This window comes from Anopheles coluzzii, chromosome 2 (assembly GCF_943734685.1).
Source record: "Anopheles coluzzii chromosome 2, AcolN3, whole genome shotgun sequence".
Lineage (NCBI taxonomy): Eukaryota > Metazoa > Arthropoda > Insecta > Diptera > Culicidae > Anopheles > Anopheles coluzzii.
This window is the reverse complement of record NC_064670.1, coordinates 57,396,422-57,413,047: the sequence shown is the minus strand read 5'-3', so window position 1 is coordinate 57,413,047 and position 16,626 is coordinate 57,396,422.

The window sequence follows — 16,626 nt, the reverse complement described above, 5'->3', positions numbered from 1 at the left end:
TTAAGGTCGGCAATGCTGGACAATAATTCGACAGTGGTGTGGGTGTAAGGGGTAGACGACCTAAGCACAGCCGAACGCGGATCTCTATGAAACTTTACACAAGCCTCACATGCCCAAAAAAGTTGTGCACAGGACTCTATAATAGCGGACAGTTCCTCAGAGAGTCCACTGCATGTGAAATGAAACTCGGCATTGCACCAACCCTGGCATTTCACAATTCGATCAGCAGGTACGATGTCGTTGCCACAAGCGGCGCAGATACCGGCCATTGCAAAATGATACATCAATAGTTGAAATGGGGTATTGATTGTAGAGCAGGAAAAATGATTGTAGGTGATTGCAGGTGAGCAAATTTGACTGTTAATTGAAACCAGGTCTTGAGGCAGGCAGCACAAGCAAGCAGGTTGCGTTAGGGATAAGTTTTCACTGAATAATTTTATAAAATATCGGAGCGCAAAGAATCTTCGACAAGTCACTATGATGTTTGACGTCTATAAATGACTGTCAAGAGCGTGTGCGATACAAATTAACAGTCGTTTAATTATACTATTAATTATTAGTTATTTTCTTTCGAATCCGATCATTATAACCCCACAAAAGAACCACTCCGAACTAATCTGCGCAACACATTTATTAATAGGAGCCAGGATCACACTATCCATACTTCCGGTAACACTCCGAAACACACTTCCGGTAACACCCTAAAACACACCACTACACAAGTGCCTATACACATTCGTAGAGTTCACATAGTAGATAATAGCTCGTGCAATCGCTACCTGATCGATTCCGGTGCCGATATTTTGGTCATTCCCTCTACCGCGCGTGAACGAACCAAAACTTCTGAACGAACACTATTCGCCGCGAACAATACATCCATAGCCACCTACGGCACTAAGCGTATGACTGTTGACCTCGGATTATCACGGCAGTTCACATGGGATTTTGTCATAGCGGATGTAGGAAGCCCAATTATTAGCGCAGACTTTCTTGCTCATTTCGATTTGCTCGTTGACGTGAAAAGAAAAAGATTGATCGATAATAAGACAAACAGTAAAATATGCAACATAAATGCAGTAGATATACCCACCATAAAAGCTTTCTCGACCGAAAATCCCTTGGGGCCCTTTTTGTTTGAAGCTCGCAGGCTGAAATTTCAGCCTGTCAGCTGTTTGCATTGTATAGCAGTTTTCGAGCAGCTATCTAAGTGAGTATAATATACAGGTGGGCTTATCCCAAGGTGTATGAATTTAGAAGGCTGATTTTTATCGCTTCTGCTACTGAATGAAGATTTTAAGAGTGTTTTGTGTATTTGTCAAGCCTCCAGAAAGCTCGTTTGACCAAAAGTTTTCACACGTTCTGTTAAAAATTGATGCTAAAAATTGGTTATAAAAAATGCTATGAGACCACCTGGACTACATACACTTTGATTATATAATACCTGATTATTTGCATCACCTGATCTCTTTAATGCACCTTGGGATAAATGTAAAAAAACCCGTGTTTTCGAGCTGGTACTCAAATCTAATTCTAGCTTTGTGGCTAGAATAATCTAGACTGAAAATTGCAGGCTAGTTTTTTGTGTGGTTTTTTATGGAGTGTTTACATGATTTCAGCCTCCAACTGTCAAACTCCATACATAAAACCAAAGTGGGTTTATTATACAGGTGGGCTTACACTGAACAATTTGACAGCCGTGCTGTAGAAAAATGAAAACGAAATGACAGGAGGGGATTCGACCATTTGTTGATGTATGCGTGTGAATTCCAATGGCTGTTTTGGTTGATGTGTCGTAGTATGGGTGAAAAACTACGTATCACAATCGAATCCCCTCCTGTCATTCGTTCGTCCAATATGGCCTTCCCGCCAAACCTATAAGCCCACCTAGTCCCTATACCCACTTTGCATAAAACTCAAAGTGGGTAGAAAGGAGGTGTCGTCATGTAGAACAATTGGGCATCGAGGCTTTAGAAAAACGCACAAAACCAGGATCGACGGCAGTTGTCAAATGGGACGAATGTTGCTGGTATTTGGATAGGATAAATGTATTGTTTTCGTTTAATTAACATTTGTTTAGCAATAAAAAATTGTATTTTGCATCCACACTCCATAAATCGGCATTTTACACATTATAATGCAGCTGCTGCCTGTAAACAAAAATCGACGGCTGTTGTCAAACTGAATCTCAAATGGCAACATGCCAAACGCTAAGAAGACACCTCCTCTATATTCCACCTTGCATAAAACTAACTAGAATCGTGAAGGCCCCCACAAATTGTAAAGACCAGTTGGCAAAATCGGAAGATTTGTATTATTACATTCGTTTGTGTTGTGCTGGAAAAAGAAAGTTTGACGAAACACAAACTCACAAGCATACTGCCAAGATATGTATTATGAAACACAAACGGAAATCCAAAATTGTCAAACTGCTTTCCGTCAGCTTTTTGTCACGGAAAGGCGCCAATCTCAGTATGACCGACACAACACTAGGGTAACTGTACCAGTTTTCGGCAGTGTACCTATTTTCGGCAGGGTAGCTAAAAACGTGAAATTCTGCACAAATGCGGTAAAAAATTTCACAAAATACAATTTTGTAGTGAAAGTGTACTTATTTGATATTCACATACGAAGTTTCACACCGTTTCATTACGTATTTTCCAAAATATCAAATAAATTGTGCTTTTTTTCGGCAGCTTTGCTGTCAGCCAATCGTTCGGCAGGTTTTGTGATTAAGAGAATCAGAACAGTAAAACAATGAAAAAGTGGTACATATTAAAGATTTTATGCTTATTTAATTTATTCTAGCTTGTTAGGAATTTTAAAATCACGATAAACAGGTTATTTTTCACTTTAAATGCTAGGTACACAGTAAATGTTCATTTTTGACAGCTCAATGTTGTGGGCTCCTGCCGAAACTCGGAACAATAACACACTTTGAATTTGGCTGAATATTCCTTTTAAAATTGATCAGAACACTACAATGCGTATGTCGACACATAATATGACCTTTCTTGTACCAAATATCACCAATTTTGCGACAAACAATGCACTAACTTAAGAGAAAAATAAATATTTGTAAGCCAGTTCGCACCGTACGCTATAACCATCAAACTGTCAATGGCTGCTCTGTTTAAACGTCGCATCAAAATGGCTGTCAAAACGGGCCAAAAAAAGCAACATAAAATTAATAATTAAAGTGCTTTTTAACACCAATCTTAGGAAAGTAAGAGTGTTAAATTGCTTTAAACATTTTTTTGTACATATTCACATTGATACAAACATTTTCTGACCCGTATTCGCGCTGCCGAAAATAAGAACACAGCCTGCCGAAAATAGGAGCAAAATCAATGTTTGCATTTTCACGAATATTTATGATGTTGTGTCTTTGGCTTGCATCAGGTACTTTATTCAAACACTGATATAACAGTACACATAATAAATATAAACTCACAAGCACAATACACACTAAAATACTCGGCCGCGCGCCAGCCGTACCGTGCCCTGCCGGGAGCCCTGCTCGACCGGCTGCTCGCAACACCTGCTCGTCCGAGCGCACAACCCAAGTAGCAGAGCCGAAGTTGTTGAGAGATTTTGCTGTGTGCCAAAGCGAGAGGCCCTGTCTTCTCTCTCTAGATTTTGGACGGCAAACCGCCGCCCGTGCAGAGGTGTGTGCGTGTGACGAAAAATTATGGATGAAATACGGGGGAAGCAGGGTTGGAAGTCTTTCGTTCGTCACACACACATGCATTTACCAGCGGATATCGCTGGACCGAGTCTACCCATCTCTCTCGATCCACCATGATTTTTCTGCTATCGCGCTCATTCGGGTGTTAGGCATCCTCAGTCTGTCCAGAACTTTCCCTGTGGAAGGATGTGTTGGAGTGATGTGCGATTTCTTGTGCGACGTACTTTGCTCATTTACGTTTTGTGCCGTGTTGCTTCTTCCTCAGTTATGGAATGATTTATCCTAGCAAATTGTTGAGGTAAGTTTCTTACTGTGTGCTTGTGCAGGTACATTCAATTAACCTTTGGCGTCTAAAAAGTTACAGGTGTGTGCGCTATTTATCAACGACTACCTGCTAGCCTCATCAAAAATCTTCAAAGTGAGCGACGGAAAGAAAACGTTTTCCAGTTTTAAAATATTAAGGTAAGTGTTGATCTAATCCTCTGCGCTAAACTCTCCATAGTAATACATACTACTTACATTCATTATTGCTTCATTCAGCCCCCGGTGAGGACGTCATTACTTAACAGAAGCCGGTTCAACAAGCGCAGCTTCTGTTCATGACGTCATCACGAAACTGAAGCCAGCTGAACACGCGCAGCACGGATGGTACCACGAGCGCAGTAGGAGGAAGGAAGAACGGTAAATTTGGAAGGGGGAAAGCGTTCTGCCGTCTACACAGCGGGAGTATGCTAAAACACATTCTTGGGATGTTCCCAAGGACGCAAAAACCGACGGCGGCCTGTGTAATCTGATCTCCCTACAAAGCTCTCCACAAAGCTCTCGTTTGCAGGCTTGTCGAGAGCTTCGCCACAGGCGCTCGAACCATCCGTCACGCACACATCTAAACGTTCTGGTTTCTTCAGCCGCTCACGCATACCAATGTGTTTGCTCCACCCCCTTTTTCGGATTGCCTTCCCACATGTGTTTTAACATACTCCCGCTGTGTAGACGGCAGAACACTTAGCCCCTTCCAAATTTACCGTTCTTCCTCCTCTCGTTCTTCCTTCCTCCTACTGCGCTCGAGGTACCATCCGTGCTGCGCGTGTCCAGCTGGCTTCATTTTAGTGATGACGTCATGAACAGGAGCTGCGCGTGTTGAACCTGGATTCTGTTAAGTAATGACTTCCTCACCGGGGGCTGAATGAAGCAATAATGAATGTATGTAGTATGTATTACTATGGAGAGTATAGCGCAGAGGATTAGATCAAAACTTACCTTAATATTTTAAAACTGGAAAACGTTTTCTTTCCGTCGCTCACTTTGAAGATTGTTGACGAGGCCAGCATGCAGTCGTTGATAAATAGCGCACACACCTGTAACTTTTTAGACGCCAAAGGTTAGTTGAATGTACCTGCACAAGCACACAGCTAGAAACTTACCTCAACAATTTGCTAGGATAAATCATTCCATAACTGAGGAAGAAGCAACACGGCACAAAACGTAAATGAGCAAAGTACGTCGCACAAGAAATCGCACCTCACTCCAACACATCCTTCCACAGGGAAAGTTCTGAACAGACTGAGGATGCCTAACACCCGAATGAGCGCGTTAGCAGAAAAATCATGGTGGATCGAGAGAGATGGGTAGACTCGGTCCAGCGATATCCGCTGGTAAATGCATGTGTGTGTGACGAACGAAAGACTTCAAACCCCGCTTCCCCCGTATTTTTTTTTTTTTTATTTTATTAATTGCTCGGCCACGTTGGGTTACAGCAATAGTGCTTACTGACTATAGTGTACAATTATTCACGAAGGAGTTGGAAGGAGTTTATGGTACGGAAAAGGAGCGAAGACGGGATCGGTAGACAGGATAGGATATGTTGAAATCGAACAGATCAGAAGTACTATTAAAAGACGACATAGCTCTTACAAAAGGCTCATTGCGAGCAAAACGTGTACGACATATATGTAACTGGAGACGAAAACGATAACGTAAGGTGCGACAAGGTGCATACAAATGTAAGCGCGACAGAAGTGAAGGAGTATCAATCGTATTGAGCAATATGCCAGCGACGAAAGAAGCCTGAGCGACCGAGAGGCGGTGCTCCAACTTGGCAAGGCCTAATAGAGTGCATCTATCGTCATACGAAGGAAGCGGAATGGAGTGATGACCTAGCGACCTACGAAATACGATCCTTGTAAAACGTCTCTGGATCCTCTCAATCCTTTGGAGCAGAGATATTTGGATAGGAGACCAGATGACACAGGCATATTCCAGTACGGAACGGACCCAACAACAATAAAGGGACTTAAGACAAAAAGGATCACGAATTTCAGTGGACATGCGACAAATATAACCAAGACTTTTGTTGGCCTTGTTGATGACATAGTCCGTGTGCTCCTTGAAAGAAAGACTCGGGTCAAAGAAGACGCCAAGATCCTTAGACAAGGACGCACGGGGAATAGGGGCATCACAGACACTATAAGCATGAGTTATACTTGTAGAAGATCGGAAGAAAGACAAGACAGAACATTTTTCAGGACACAGGACTAAACCGTTAGAAGCACACCATGTAGAGAATTTACAGAGCCAGGATTGAAGGACTAGACAATCAGCTGTAGAAGATACAGGAAGAAAAATTTTAACGTCATCCGCATATAGCAAGAAGCCGTTAGGAGGAAGGATCGAAGTACAGTCATTGAGGAAGAGAATGAACAGTAAGGGACTAAGGACACTACCTTGAGGGACACCCGAAGAACTAAGAAAACATTCAGAGAAAGAGCCACAGATTTTAACTGCATATGAACGATTCTCAAGATAGGAGTTGAACCACGGCAATATAGAGCCACCGAAACCTAGTTTTCGAAGCTTAGCAACAAGTAATGATAGAGGTATACTGTCAAATGCCGCTTTGAAATCGGTATAGATAGTGTCTACTTGCTTACCACTAGACAGATAGTGATATAGAGAAGACAAAAAACACATTAGGTTGGTGGACACTGAGCGATTGGACATAAAGCCGTGTTGTTCCGTAGAAATATAATTTTTTACACAAGGCATTACAGATAAATGGACAATTGACTCGAGGATTTTAGAACACGCACAAATAATAGAAATGCCTCTGTAGTTTAATGCTAGTGAGCGGTCACCTTTCTTATAAATGGGAACAAGCCAAGCTAGTTTCCATTGACTAGGAAAAATCCCTACACTAAGCGAGCGAGAAAAAAGACGAGTGAGAATAGGAGTGAGGGTATTGCCACATTTTTTCAAAACACAGGCAGGGATGCCATCGGGGCCTGGTGAAAACGAAGTTTTAAGTTTGGATAAAGCGGATTTTACTAGGCTTTCACTTACAACGACTGAATTACATGATATCACATCAGAGGGCGTGTAAGACAAGCCTACGTCCAAAGGAACCTTAATTGTACTAGGATCGACAAATACACTAGAGAAATGTTTGGCAAACAGGTTACATATATCAGGATTGGACGTAGCAGAGGACAGATTAAGAGACAGGGTGGATGGAAGGCTAGCAGAGCCTCGCCGAGAGTTCGCAAAACGAAAGAATGACCCAGGATCAATAGTGAAGCGCATTTGAAGACGCCGAACGTAGCGACGATACAGATGGCGATTAAGAAGACGATAAGCCTTAGCCGCATATTTATATACACAAAGATTGTGTAAAGTATTATTTAAACGGTAGGCGCGATGAGCGCGGTTTTTGTCCGATTTTAATAGACGTAAAGCTCTGTTCGACCACTTGGGATTAGGAGCGGGTTTAAGGAGAGGACAGCAGGAAGGGAAGGCGGAAGTGATTACATTAGTAAACGCTGCTACAGCTTGATTTATGTCACAGTCAGCATCGATAAAGGACCAATCGGTATCGGCTAATATACGATGAAGCTTTTGGTAGTCCAATTTCCTAAAATTGAACATACGAGCCGTAGGTATTCGTTGGGAGGATGCAGGGCGAGAGTGCGTAAGGAGCACGCTTGTCTCAAGAGCAGGATGATGATTATCTAGCGCGACGAGTGGTACAGGTGAAGCTATGACGGGGGAGCAGCACTCCAAGAAGGCAGCATTGGCAAATAGAAGATCTAATTGTCTTCCGCGTATATTTTTTATGCCGGATAATTGCAGCAAACCGTTTACCGACATTCCATCAAGCAGAGAAACATTTTCACGAGATACACCAGTAGGAATGAACTGATTAACGCACGATGCCGACGGTTGCCAGGAGAGTGATGGTGAATTAAAATCACCAAGTAACACCATAAGATCATTTGGTTTAAGTTTGCCAGCAACGAAAGTAACACTCTCATGTAAATCGTCAAGGACTACTTCGGAAGAACGCAAATCGGGTGGGATGTAAACGGCGCCGATATAGATTGCAAGGTTTTGAAGCTTAACAATTGTCCAAACAGACTCCAGCGAGTCGAACGGCAGTGATAAAGTTGACGTGTTCAGCACGGAAGAGCAGGCAATGAGTACACCACCACCACGGCAACGGTTACTGTTGAGAGAATTTCGGTCGCAGCGATAGATGACATACGCATCCTCCGAGATAAGAGAGGACGGAATTGAGGCATCGAGCCATGTTTCAGTTAACACCAACACATCCATATCAAGCTCAGATAGAGAGAGGCGTAACTCGTCTAGTTTTGTGCGCAATCCTCTTACGTTTTGATAGTAGATGTTTAGTCGATCGATCGAAGGAATGAGAGAGCGAGATGCGCCGGGAGTGCTCTCGCTGCAAGTTATTAACGGCGGAAGAGAGTCGGACGGATTGTGTGTATTAGATGCAGGGTTAGCTTCCATCAATTCGGGTAAAGTCGGTAGTTCATGAAAATCTTCAGCCGGATCAGCCGGTTTACGCTTGCTGAAAGTACTGCGTATAAGGCAAGCTCATAGGACCATGATCGGGCGAAATAGTGAAATCAGCGTTTCGCAGTTGTGTCGTGTGGTTGATAGAAGGTGGCGATGAATGATGATCCGATTCACGGGTAACAGGCGCAGAAGGTGCATGGGATGCTGCAGTAGTGGGTCGCCAAACATTGACGGAGCGGGGATTAAGGTCGATGAACTCCTTAAAAGAGATCCCGCGAGGCCAGGTTGAAGCAGCCAAAGCAATAGCCCGGTGCGAATCCGGTACACCAATTTTAAAAGATACGTAGGAGAGCGTAGAAAGATCCCGGTCGCGTCGTACAAGGCTGTATACCAAGATGTCGTCTGTCCCTATGTTGGAACAGGCCATTTCACGGATCGCTTCAATCGGAGTATCAGGAGCAATACGGGAGATAAAGACCCAAGTACGTGGTGGGCGTTCAGGAACGGTCGTAATATTGTTGCAGGACAACCCTGTACCCGATGACAGCATAGCGCGCGTTACGGTATTGGTAGGCGACGGGTCGGGAGAGCGATCCATTAATCGACGTTTGGAAGGATTCTCACCAACAGCTTGATGGGTGAGCTTAGAGGCCGCAACTGGATTCGTGGTCGTTGAGTGCGTAGCAGGAACCGCGGAATGGTGAGCACTCGATGTAGTAGTATGCGTGGCAAGATGAGAGTTGAGCTTGTTCATTAGTGAGTTGAACGAAGTGAGAAACTCACGGTGCATGAGATCAAGCCCCTTGATGCCATGCTTACAGGGTTTACCAGCATAATAAACAACTGTCCACTTGTTTATAACAATAGTCGTTTTGAATAGACACCGCTGTCTACCACTTGCTCACACGTCAGATGATGTAAGCTACTCTGTCCAATTCAATAACACAATTTTCGCCTTCGATTGCACAACGGTTGGATTCGGCACGGTTTCTTGTGGTTGTTGTATAATTAACAAAATTAATGTTTTGATTTATTGAAATGTATGGTTTATACTGCATATTTCTTGAATAAAAGAAACGTGTTTGAAAATGTTTTGTTTTTGCAAAATTTGTCAAAACAAAACAAACTGTGCCGAATCTGACAGTTGCTAATCGAAGGCGAAAATTGTGTTATTGAATTGGACAGAGTAGCTTTCACCATCTGACGTGTGAGCAAGTGGTAGACAACGGTGTCTATTCAAAACGACTATTGTTATAAACAAGTGGACAGTTGTTTATTATGCTGGTAAACCCTGTAACTTCATCAAGCGTTGTGAGTAGTTGCGTTCCATTGAGTGAGAAGCAGTAAGTGAGTCGATGAAATCTTTCACGGAACGAATTGACGATGCTGATTCCTGTTTCATCAAAGCTATCTCGTTTCTAAAACAATCCAGTGAAGAGGAAAGTTCAAGTCGCAAGCCAGCTGATGTCGCCTGCACAGAACGTGAGGTATCGCGGAAATCGGACTGCAACGATTCCAACAGGTAGGCAGCATCACGAGAAAGGCCGTGCGAGAAGCGTAAAGTGTCAACGGCCCGCAAACGCTGAGCACAATCTGCGCAAGCCCAGAATAAATTTTGTGACTTCTTAAAATCACGCAGGAGCGGGGTTGAAAGTCCAATACACTTATCGTGGTAATAGTGTTCACACAGACCGAAGCACGGAATTGGATCGTTGCTAATAGCACCTTCACATTTCTTACAGATCACGGACGCCATCGCAAAATAGCGCAAAGTTCAACTGCACAGTGAGTGGTCACAACAACCGCAGGCGGATCGGAATGTTTATATGTTGAACCGTACAATTCACAGGTACAATTCACAGGTAAATTTGTGATACGTGAACGCGTGAGTGCAAATTAACCGAACTAAAACAGTTCAAGCACTTAAACACCAAGAAAATCGCGGTAAAAATCAACTTGGAAATAGCAGAGTGAGAAAGCACAACCAGCCGCTATGAGTGACAAGTGACAAGTGTGAAATTATTTCATCCATAATTTTTCGTCACACGCACACACCTCTGCACGGGCGGCGGTTTGCCGTCCAAAATCTAGAGAAAGAAGACAGGGCCTCTCGCTTTGGCACACAGCAAAATCTCTCAACAACTTCGGCTCTGCTACTTGGGATACACCCCAAGTAGCAGAGCCGAAGTTGTTAAGAGATTTTGCTGTGTGCCAAAGCGAGAGGCAAACGAGAGCTTTGTGGAGAGCTTTGTAGGGAGCTCAGATTACACAGGCCGCCGTCGGTTTTTGCGTCCTTGGGACTAAGCGGCCCGCGCTTAGTGTGCGTACGACAGTGTGCGTGACACACTGTCGTCCCCTGGACATTGACCAGTGGTAGCACAACTACCACGGCAAGTCCAGGGGTCGGCACGGCTGCCCACAACATATGAAAAAGGATTTGAACCGGCAAATAAAAAATATTGTAACATACTATGATAGTTTATCAACCAGAATAACAACACTTTCAAGAAAAATAATGAAAAATATTGATGTGTGAGCAATTTTTGTGAAACTGCTGCACTAGCCTGCCGAAAACTGGTACAGTTACCCCACAACAAAGTTCTTGCTGTTGCTTTTACGACAAAATATAAGTATTTTATTTCAGAAAATAATCAAATTTTATCATTTTAAACAAAAATATGTGTACTGCCATATCCATACAAATGGCGATAAGCTGGGGATACTGGTTGTGGTATGTGAGAGTAGCAGTGTGCGTGTGCGGGCAGTATGAGGTTGGACGGAATAAAGAGCAGACGTGTGTTACTGTAGCTCCGGTGTTTTCTATGGAATATCACATTGGCGATCCTGCCAGGAGGGATAAAAGCGCTCCTAGGTTGAAGAAAATAAGGAGTGTTAAAAAAACAACAACAACATTAAAATAAAGACGACACAGTGTGGAAAACAAATATACGCCGTGTTCAAAAAAAAAAAAGATAGAAACAGGCGATATAAAGGATAAGCCGAGTGGTAGCCGAGTTTAGCTCATGGCCCCTCAAATAAAGTGTAAGCTCATGGCCCCTCGAAGAAAGTGTAAGCCAGAGTGGTAGCCGAGTTTAGCTCATGGCCCTTCAAAGAAAATGTATATGCGGGTGGTAGCCGAGTTCAGCTCGGCTGAAAAAAAAACATAAAGCGTTATATCGTTTTTGTTTCACGTTCTTCTTCTTTTTCTTATTTATTTCAGCCAGCAGAACCCGGCTGATCGGTCCGGTACAGCTGCCCGATATTCAACAATAACAATTCTATGGAACACAATGGATGATCGGTCACTGGTTTGCTTAGATGGATTCAACCGAACCCGGCTGTTGTCCAGCGTGATGGCGTGCCGTCCGAGATTTGGCAAAAACAATTCCATGAATTTCAATGGATAGCCACTGGTAAACAAGTGTGATCGTATTAGTGACGATCGCACACATAGCACTGCAACGGGTGGGCTGGTGGCAACCTGAGCTATCAGGTTCAGTCGCTTTTGGTGTAACAAGCGGACAGCATCATCACAGAACAAGCGCGGAAGTGGTTTAGAAAAATGGCAAGTTGGACAGTTGAGAACAATTTGGAGTATGCCGTGGAAGTGCGTAGTGAGAGGAAGGAAAAAGATTACGAGGCGTGGGGCTACCCTACCAGCATTAAACGGCTTTGAAGGCATTCAGAAGGCATTTAAGGCCTTAGTCGCCTTAGAAGGCGAATAAAGATTTCAACCGAAACTTTCACGGCTGTAACGGGTTCGCTTTGAAATTTTTCAACATTTTGATTCAACGAGAACAGATAGCTTGCCGCCATCTTAGCTTGTTTATATACTGGTTTTGCACCCTTACTATTGTAACTGCCAAATAGAGCAGTGACAACGCTTTTGGTTCCGAACCGAGAAAGCGTGTGTTCAAATCCTGATTTTTATAATCTTTTTTCTGTGTTTTTAAAATTATTTTTTTCTTGCTATAATTAATATAAATAAAAATTATGTGAAGCAAAATTATAATAGTACCTTTAAAAAACATAATATTTACACTATGTTCACCCTTCATTATCAGGATCGAAGAAATATGTATCTCATTTCTCCTTTTATTAGAGTTATCGAAATGAGTTTGATATAATAACACCTTTCTACGGGTTGGTCTTTAACAATGGAATAATGCAGACCATCTTTAATAAAGTGAAAAAGCTCAGAGCCTAACGCAAGAGAACATAACACGTAAATCGTGCTATCGAATCTCACGCTCATATCTGGGAACACTACAACAGTGCAGTGCTGAAGGCGCTTGTAAGGTTTTCTTTTGACAGTTGCAATTTCAAATTTCAAATTAAAAGCGAAATTTTTCATTGACATATTTCAAAGGCATTTAATTACTGCTAAAAGCACTACTGATCGCCTTAAATTCGCCGGCAATTACAAGGCGATTAGAAGTGTTGCGGGCGCTAGCAACGCTGCACGACATTGGTACTCTGGGTTGTCGTGACCGTGCGACAACTGTCAGACGTTTCGGTGTCAGCGATCGGGAGGCTGCGATCGTGCGCGAAAGCCGATCGTGCTCCTCTTCGAGGTTCAGCAGCGAGGGAACACAGACGTGCCGCGGACAGTTCTTTTTAGCGTGTTAGCTTTAAGCAGTTTTATAATATATGTTTGTAAAGTTTAAACGTTGTGTCCGGAGTTTTAATCGGCCTCCGTCCTATATCACCCCAACACCGGACGTAACAACTGGCGACGAGAAAAGGCAACAGAAGGAAGACCCATACAGCATCGTGAAGGAAACCGCCATCGCAACAGAAGGAAGCTTCACACAGCATCGTGAAGAAAAGCGCCATCGCGAAAAACACTCACCGCCTTGCAGCAGAAACCGCTATCAGTAGCGCGGTTTATCCATCTCAAAAATGGAACCGAACGCAATGGAGTTCGAAGTGGAAGAGAATCTCAGGCGTCTCTCCCAACCAAGGCAAAATTTAACTAATCACAGTATTGGAACTGTTTTTCAGCCAAACAGTGCCACGGCCGGCCCAAGCGACACAAATGCAACCATCATGCAGATGATGAAACTGATGCAGCAGCAGATGAAAACAGAACGTTTACCGCGTGGTACGCACGTTATAAGGAGCTTTTTGAGAAAGATGCTTTACACATAGAGGATGCAGCTAAGGTTAGGGTGCTTCTGAGTGAGCGTTACATGAACTTTGTGCTACCCAAGCATCCCGGAGATTTTTCGTTTGCGGAAACAGTGACCAAACTGAAAGCGTTATTTAGTGCGAAAGAGACAATTTTAAGCAAGCGTTACAAGTGTCTGAAAATAGTGAAAACTCAAGCGGAAGACTTTATGTCGTATGCGTGTAGGGTTAACCGTGCGTGTGAAGATTTTGAATTGAAAGCTATGACGGAAAATTAACTAAAGGCATTAGTATTCGTGTGTGGTATCAAGAACGAAAATGATTTAGAGTACCGAACGCGGTTATTAAATATGATCGAAAAGTACGCAGAAATTTCCCTGGAACAATTATCTACCGAATGTCAAGGCATAATTAATTTGCACGTAGATAGCGCAATGATTGAAGACAGTGCAAATAGAAAGGTAGCCGCGATAAGAAAATGGCAGTCAGCAAACTCGAAATTTCTGCCAAAAGCAAATGGCAATCAGCAACGATTTCAAAATGGTAGTCAGCAGCATTTCCAAAATGGTACTCAGCAACGTTTTCAAAATGGTAGTCAGCAACGTTTGCAAAATGGAGGAGGTTCATCAGGCATCAAACCAAAAACCCCATGCTGGTATTGTGGTATACAGCACTGGGTGCGTGATTGTACATTCAAATATCACAAGTGCAAGCAATGCGGAACAGTAGGTCACAAGGAAGGATTTTGCAGAAATCGAAAGAGCCCTCAGAAAACAATCTATTCTAATGCACACGTAAGGGTGGTGCGTGTGAATGCGTGTTGCATAACGAAACAAAGAAAATACGTGACAGTGTGCGTGAACGGAAGGTCGTTACAGTTACAATTGGATACTGCTTCTGATATAACGGTAATAGGACAGCAGTCCTGGAGACAGATAGGCGAACCGCAATTGAATAGGCCAACAGTGAAGGCAATAACAGCAGCAGGTACGAATTTTTAACTATACGGAGAGTTCTCGGCGAATATCATAATTCATGGTGTTGAACGTTTTGCAGTAATTCGGGTGGCAAAAGCAGATGTAAAGCTGTTAGGTGCAGATGTTATCGAACTTTTCGAGTTGTGGTCCGTGCCAATGAATGTATTTTGCAACAATATCAGTAATAATTCAGCAAAGATGACGATGATAAGTCTCCAAAGGCAGTTTCCAGAAGTTTTCAATGGAACAGGAGTATGTAAAAAAGTTCAGGTGCAATTAAAGCTTCGAGATGATATTACCCCTGTTTTTCGACCCAAGAGGCCAGTGGCCTATGCTACGAGAGAAGTAGTCGAAAAGGAATTAGATAGACTTGAGCAAAACGGTGTGATTACTCCCATTAACTATTCAGACTGGGCAGCACCTGTTGTGGTTGTGCGGAAATCCAACGGAAAGATACGTATATGCGGTGATTACTCGACAGGTTTAAATCAGGCACTTCAAGCACACGAGTATCCCCTTCCAATTCCGGAGGAAATTTTTACCAAACTGGCACAATGCAATATTTTTACAACCATAGACCTTTCTGATGCTTTTGCACAAGTCTCAGTAGAAGAACAATATAGGCCAGTACTGAGCATACAGGGTTTACCACCATAATAAACAACTGTCCACTTGTTTAAAACAATAGTCGTTTTGAATAGACACCGCTGTCTACCACTTGCTCACACGTCAGATGGTGTAAGCTACTCTGTCCAATTCAATAACACAATTTTCGCCTTCGATTGCACAACGGTCGGATTCGGCACGGTTTCTTGTGGTTGTTGTACAATTAACAAAATTGATGTTTTGATTTATTGAAATGTATGGTTTATACTGCATATTTCTTGAATAAAAGAAAAGTGTTTGAAAATGTTTTGTTTTTGCAAAATTTGTCAAAACAAAACAAACAATGCCGGATCTGACAGTTGCTACTCGAAGGCGAAAATTGTGTTATTGAATTGGACAGAGTAGCTTACACCATCTGACGTGTGAGCAAGTGGTAGACAGCGGTGTCTATTCAAAACGACTATTGTTTTAAACAAGTGGACAGTTGTTTATTATGGTGGTAAACCCTGTAAATACACATCGTGGCTTATACCAATACAACCGCCTTCCGCCAGGAATAAAAGTAGCCCCTGCAATATTCCAACAGCTTATAGATACAATGATAGCAGGCATGGTAAAGGTATGCGGGTACATGGATGATTTGATAGTTGGAGGTGTGACACAAGAAGAACACGACACGAATGTGAAAGAAGTTTTAAGCCGCATTAAGGAATACGGATTCACAATCCGAGCGGATAAATGTGAATTTGGCATGAAGCAAATCCGATATCTTGGTCACATTATAGATGGAAAAGGTATTCGTCCAGACCCGGCAAAGATCGAAGCAATTTTAAACCTACCACCGCCAACAGATATATCAGGGCTTCGTTCGTTTATTGGAGCTATTAATTATTACGGCAAATTTGTGCCAAAAATGAGAGACCTCCGCTACCCTTTAGACAGTCTACTCAAGCATGGTGAGCATTTTCAATGGTCAAAGCAATGCGAGGAAAGTTTTCAAGCATTTAAGAAAACTCTCTCTTCAGACCTATTACTCACGCATTATGATCCTAAGGCAGACATCATAGTCTCAGCCGACGCGTCATCAGTGTGTGCGAACAGACAGCGTCCACGGGCCTGCCCACGCCCGAATGCAGAGCCGATGGCATACGATTCTATCTTACCCATTAACATGAGAGGGACAGAGCTAATACCCCGAACGTACACGAAAGGTATGCATGCTTCAGTCATCAGGATCTAAAGGCAAGGACAAGGCAAAAGAGACACAGAAAAATTTCCTCACGGCTACACATGTCCTTTTGATGCGTTGTCTATGCGTCTCGCTCGGTATCACAGCGGCATACGGCAGGTAAGCAGTACAAATGCTGCTACCTGATACGCACACATATTTATCGAACACAACTGTTCGGTTCGGCTCGG